General features: G+C 36.9%; 1 protein-coding gene and 1 pseudogene across 1 annotated transcript in view; both read left to right on the top strand.

The window, feature by feature from the left end:
• The window catches only part of TMCC3 (transmembrane and coiled-coil domain family 3), a 238,759-nt gene that overhangs the window by 103,959 nt on the left and 127,741 nt on the right, over nucleotides 1–7,059 (top strand). The window lies entirely within an intron of this gene.
• LOC111740978 lies at nucleotides 2,703–2,818 on the top strand (annotated as a pseudogene).

Here is a 7,059-nt window from a genome sequence, read left to right as displayed (position 1 = left end):
CCAGTGTCCGTTGAGAGCTATTGTCTATCTTACTGTATCATCAATCTGGATTCTCATTGGTTCAGGGCCTCACTAAATCTGCAGGTGGCCACCTCATTGGAGACAGCTGGGTGAGGCTGTAGCCAGTGAACACTGACTGTCAACTCTGTGTTTGAGATAAGCTGACAAAGAAGGGAAGCTGCTAAAACCTAGACCCACAAACACGTTCGCTTAATATCATCCATCTGCTTGAAAAGAAATACTACGTGGAATGGGGAAAGAACAGGCCCCCTGAACTCTGAGCTGATGAAGGCACATCTGTAGTGTTATATTCTGTTTTAGAAGGGATTAGATGAGCGTGGACACTGTCTTTTCCAGGCCTTTGAACTGAGCCAGGAAGAGCAGCAGTGTACAAACAGGAAACCTATGCCCAGGCATCACTGTTTGCTGGAGCAGATCACAGGCGCAAGACATTTGCCACGAATTAGCAGTATGGAGAGAGCACAGTGTGTAGAGAGGAAAAGATACTTCAAGTTCAGGAAGTAGAGCAAGGTGTCAGGATCTGAGTTTCGATGAGCATTCTTCCAGACTGCTGAGATATTAACATTGGAAGGTAGAAGCAGGGTTGGCAGACAAAGATAGAACATGCATGTTTTGTTTAAAGCCAGTTAAGTAATAAATTCCACAGACAGCGAGCAGTTGGCACACTTCCCTGAATCAAAGGCATATTCTTAAAGCCCCAACAAACTACCCAGTGGAATGTGAGCAGGATGATGAAAGGAACAGTGTCCGGTGAGCAATAGTCAAAGAATTGAGGATGTTAAGCCTAGAGAAGGCTGGAGAGCTGAGCAGGACGAGAGCATCTCAAGATATTTGAGATATTAGCTTGTAGAGGAGTGTTTGGTACCACTGAGTAGACATTACAGGGAATCAGACTTTTGTTCAATAGTAAGAAATTATTTTCACATCAAGAATTGAAATTTGACGTTTATGTGTTGTGAGATAGTAAAACCTCCCTGTCAGTAGACATATTCATGCTGACACTGCGAAAGGTTACAAGTGTCAAGTAAGAAGTAAGACTACATCAGTGTGAGAACTTCAAGTCCTCACTCTTATGTCAGCAGGCTCAACTCAGCTTTTATTTGATTAAGGTGTCGTAGTACATTGTAAGATTTTATTTTTTAAAGGGTTATGTCCCTCCTCCCCCAAAAAAGAGTATGAGAAACTTAGATAGTTATGATTCTTTTATTTCTATTACAAGGAAAAAAATATGACAACTATTTAAACAACTATTACTCGTTTGTATAACCAACCAAGAGATTCAAATATTTATGTAAGTAAATAAAAACTGTGTTAATGAAGGTGGAGTGACATGGAGAGTCTGAAAGTTTACTTTTCTTGGTCTTGTACTTTGGGAGGCATCTTTGGGAAAAATTTTTAAAGCTATTTTATATTCAACTCAACAAATGTTTTTGGTACCTACCAAATGTGAGGCATCATCCTATACTTTGTCTATTAAAAACCTTCTCTCCCCAAACTTAACCATACTGGAAATTGATCTCAGCACTGGCAGCATCTTCCACTTTTAAAAACAGTCACAGTATGACAAATATAAACAGTGATGGCAGTGGACATCTATTGATTGCTTCCCCAACATGACTTCTCCTTTTTCTCTTCCTAGTAGCCCCTGTTTCTATTTAAAGATCTACGAGTTTCTGGGGAAGCTGTCTGTACCTTGGTTGGGAGGCAGAGCCTCTGTATTAGGCCAAGCTAATTTGTACATTATATCCCCCACCCTTGCTGCTATGAGGTCAAATGTGGTCACATGACCTAGTCTGGACCAATCAGAGTATATATGAGGTCTCTCACTGAAAAAGCTGGAACAAAGACGTGCAGTCATGACCTGTATAACAATGTTTCAGTCAGTGATAGACCACATATATGACGGTGGTCCCATAAGATTATAATGAAGCTGAAAAATTTCTATCCCTAATGACATTTGAGCCAGCGGTCATAACGTTGAATCACAACGCATTACTCATGTTTTTGTGGTGATGCTGGTGTAAACAAACCTACCGTGCTGACAGTCTTATAAAAATATGTACGGTTATGTACGGTACATTTATGTACGGTACATGATACTTGATAATAAATGACTATGTTACAGATTTATGTACTGTACTTTTCATTGTTATTTTGGAGTGTACTGTTTCTACTTATAAAAAAAAGTTTGCTTTAAAACAGTATGCTGAGTTCCATTGGCAGCAGCCTCATACATTTTGTGTTTACCACATCTCTTGATTGCATCTTTTTCTCTCGTTCTTGATTTAATCTCCTGTTTTCTACAGAAACATGATGTACAAGCTTATAACCTAGGAGCAATAGCCTATACCATATAGCCTAGGCATGTAGTAGGGTTTATCATCTAGATTTGTGTACGTGCACCCTATGGTGTTCATACAATGACAAAATCAGCTAATGACGCATTTTTCAGAATGTATCCCCATCATTAACGGGTGCATGACTGTACTCTTTTTCTTGTTCCACTTGAGCAAGAAATTTGTGGTCCTGGGAACTGTAGGTAGTAGCTATTGTGCAACTATGCTAAGGCTAGTTTAAGAATGAGCCAAGGTTTAAGAATGGTTCCATAGGGTAGCTGTTAACATGTCTGCTTTACACGCAGAAGGTTCTGGGTTTACGCCTCAGTGGAACCAAGGTCCATGGTCTACGGCCATGCCATCGTGAACAAGCCCAATGTCTAATCTCGGAAGCTAAGCAGGGTCGGGCCAGGTTTGTACTTGGATGGGAGACTACCTAGGAAGACCAGGTGCTGTAGGCATAAATAATAATAATAATAATAATAATAATAATAATAATAATAGTAGTAAAGAATGAGCCAACACTTAGGCAGAATGGAGAAACGGAGAAAATCGGGTCTCTACGACATAAACTAGCTGCCAGATTAAACTTTGGCTGGAGCTCAAACTACTTCTGGACTTTCTAAGTATATAAATTCTCTTTGTATCTAAGCCAGTTTGACTTAGGTCTTCTTTGATTAAGAGCCAAAAGATTCCTGAGTGATCAATCTAATGATTATTTTCAAGTAGTGGTCTTTACAGGACATATGTTATCTATTATTTAACTGCATTTGCTAAATTGTCTATAGTTAGCATGGATAATTTTGTAATAAAAAATAACAACAAAAAAGTATATTAACATGTAATCATAGCAGCCACATTGCCTGGAAGTTATTTATTTAGGTAAGCAGACATTCTCAACTAGAGCTGAACTAAGAAACACAGCTAAACTAATCTATCTGTTTCTTCAGATGGGTCTCTGAGGACATCTTACACTGCCATCTGTGTTGTTGCACTACTGGTAATTCACTAGTTTTGTAAATGTACTTTTTAAACAATTTTTACATTTTGGTACACTCTTGCCTAGTTGCTTCTGTGGGGGACAGATGTACTATGTAAGGAAATTGCACCTTTTACCACTGTTTACTTTTCTATTTTTTAAACAGTGAAGAAACTCAGTGCTCTGCTGTCAACCATTTAAATTTTTCCCTCCTCCTGACTTATAAAAAATGCATGTTTGTGGTCACTTTTAAACTAATATATATAATTTAAAACACAAATTGTAAGAAAAAAATAAGAGAAGGAGACTGATAGTCTGAGAGACTTAAGAGACACCTCAGTCAATCACTGTGTGTGGACCTTATTTGAAAACTGATTCAAACAAATTTTTTAAAAATCCTTAAGATTTAAGCACCGGCTATTTGGAGAACTAAGGTGTTCTTGTAGATTTTTAAAACTTTAATAATGGTATTGTTTTATGTTTTTAAAGAAATAGCCTTTGTCTATTAGTAATACATATTGAAATATTTACAGATGAAATAATATGGTATCTGGGATTTGCTCTAAAATAATACAGAAGAGAGAAAGTGAGCAAGAACATAGCTGAAACAAAATTGGTCGTGAATTGATAATTGCTGAAGTTGAGTATGGGTACATAGGGATTCATTAATCTGCTTGTTTTTCATGTGATAAAAAGGTAAATGGAAATACTTTCTAGTGGCAATCAGTATTAACAATTTGAGATATTTTTCCTACAAATTTTTCTGTGTATAAATTACAGAGAAGAAGAGGAGTAGTGAAGAAGGTTTGTATTTGGTTTTATTTAATTAAAGGGACTCACTGGACATGTTGGTCCACAGCTTTCTTTTGGGGATATGGAAGAGCCATTTCATTTTCTATTGGAGCAGTTGATTATTTTCCCTAAAAACAAAACCCTGTGTTTCTTTTATAACAGTGTAGCCTTCGGGAAGTAATTTTGGGACCCCAGGAAATAATTTTGGCTTTTCGGTGGGAAATACCTGTGTTTGAAGCCTGGAGTTTCTGTGGGCTTTGACCAGAGCTTTACTTGTAAGGCCTGGGCAGTTCCCACTCATCTTATTATGAATCTCCTGGCACAAGACTTGCATATGAAGCATGAACCCCAACCTTCTCCACAGGATTTTGCTGTCAGACAGCAATTGTAAAACCTCTTGGGTATTTGGCATTCTCTATTGCCTACTATTTGAGGGGCGCAAACATTTGCGAAAGCTAGAAAAAGCATATTGAATTCCTGTTGCTTTTTTGTGATCTTTTATAATTTGAATTATTAGTAGCATGTACATTGGTGAGAGAGAGAATTTGAGTGAGAGAGTGGTTTATTTTTTAAAAGAATAGGGTGGATGAGTAGGTTAACCAGGCTCGGCTCCATGATGGAGCTTTCTGGGAAAACGCAATTTAATTCCAGTGCACCTTTCCTGTTGTTGTTCATGTCTCTTCCATCCCAGTGGGAGAAAGAAGACAATCTAAGCTTAGAATACTTTCTTTTTCTCTCTTACCCTTGAGGATTACAGTGAAATCATGCTTTTCATGACATATTTTCAGAGTTTTGCTATCATCATTTCATTCTTTTAAAATATTTTTGGAGTAACTGTTCTGTGCCAGTCATAGTATCAGGCTTTGGGAAGCAGGGAATGTAAGATAAATCAGTTTTCACATCATTGTTGACTGGGTGGAAATACTGAGGTCGGGCCTTGGGAAAGGATGGATCTATGATTAGCGTGGGGAGTATTTATTAAATGGACGTGTTTTGGATATGCGTACATTAATGGTAGCTACCAATTACTGATGCATTACCATGTGCTACGTGCCTTTCTAAACGTTTAATATCAGTTATCTCATTTAATACTCAGAAAATCTTATGAAGCATGTGCTCTTATTTTTCCTTATTATAGATAGGAAACCAAGATTAAATAATTTGCTCAAAATCACACAACTTGAAAGTGATATAATCTGGACTCAAACTCAGAGAACTCAACTCCAGAATCTGTGCTCATTAGGAGTTATTACCAAAGAATCTATTGACTCGTTGATAACATGGTATTAGTGGCTTCCAGTTTTTAAAAAAGAAAAAGATGGTTAGTTAGCGTTAATCATCAGTATTCCTGGAGTCTGTTGAATTTGCAAACTGTGAAACATGTGGAAGAGCTTCCAACAGATACAATATCATATTGCAGTTGGGGGTCAGAATTAATTTCTGGACTTGACCCATTTCCTGTTTGCCTCGAGAATCCTCGCTGGTGGCGCTTGTGGCTGCAGTGTTTACCCCTAGATAACTCTCAGATTACAGTCCTAACCTTACCCTCAAAGTTTGCCATAAAATGTCTCACTTTTATTATTATTTTCACATGGCTCTAGTATATCAATAGTCTTTGGAAACAAATGGCAACATTCTATTTATAGGTTTCTATTTTTACTAATGGTATTTCCATTTACGAAATATAGTAATTCTCAATCTCTGAAAATGTCAAATCCTAGAAAATGTGGCATTCCTATGCGTGATGTTAACATCATTCTCAGGCAGTTGTCAGCCGAAGATTTATTCGGTGAATCCGATTTATGTATGCATTCCTGTTACATTAGGTTTAGAGATGCATTCTGTTTAGAAATAACTCCAAGAACAGTTTTTATATTTTACTTTTACATTGAAAACCAGTCAGATTTGTTTTAACCTCAAAGAATGTGCTTATGTAAAATTAACACTGGTTGGTACTATTAGGGGGTGAAATTTCATCTTTAGTGAGTCTAGAGTCCTACCAGAGTGAATCTTATTCTGTCACTTTCAGTGTTATTTATGGCAAAAAGAAATCCATTGGACTATTATTTTTGCTAAGTCAATTTTACAACGTTTAGTTATTCATCATAAAGTTTGCTCGTGTGAAAGTGTATGTTTCCCCAATGTGCATAAGTGTGTACCCGTATGTATATATGCATGCATATATACTCTGCTTAAAAATATGAAAATCTTAGTACATTGCTAGATTCTTGTTTTGTGTGGCCTATGCTCAGTGATTCCAAACTCTTTCAATTGGGAATCGTGTCTGAAACTAAGAACTGTATGTTACTACAAGCATGTGTAACACTCAGTTCAAACTCATAGTCTCAGATTATCTTTTCTCTCCTTCATTTTATTGTAATAATAATAAAAACTATCATTCACTGGACGTCGACTATATGTCAAGCTTCGTATTGAGCACTTTACCTATATTACCTCATCTAATCCTCAAAATAACCCTTTGACGTAGGTTTTGTTATTCTCATTTTACAGATGCAGAAGTGAACTTACCTTAGAGAGGTGACTTGTCCAAAGTCTTATAGGTATAAGTGGGCACGTAAATTTATGTTTGTTTGCTTCCAAGGCCAGTTGATTTCCTGCATGGAAACACTGAGGAAGTTACTGAAAAAGGAAGGAAGATGTTCACAGAGGTGTGTGCTTGTTTGAGGCTAGATTTTTATGTAGTTTAATTTTTTAAAATAGTAACTATAGCTTCCTGTGCATTGATGAAGTAGAAAGATGTTAGAGTTTTATCCTAGCTCTGTTTAGTATTAAGATGTTAAATCAGAATTTCTCAAGCCTTAGTTTCCTCATCTATAAAATGAGGTTGATGGTACCTGTTTAATATACATGATAAGGTTGTTGTCAGGATTAAATGAGATAATGGAAATGGAAGTGCTAAAGAAGTACTTT

Source organism: Pteropus vampyrus, unplaced genomic scaffold, assembly GCF_000151845.1.
Source record: "Pteropus vampyrus isolate Shadow unplaced genomic scaffold, Pvam_2.0 Scaffold70, whole genome shotgun sequence".
NCBI lineage: Eukaryota > Metazoa > Chordata > Mammalia > Chiroptera > Pteropodidae > Pteropus > Pteropus vampyrus.
The sequence above is the reverse complement of the archived record's forward strand: the minus strand, read 5'-3'. Positions and strand labels throughout refer to the sequence as shown.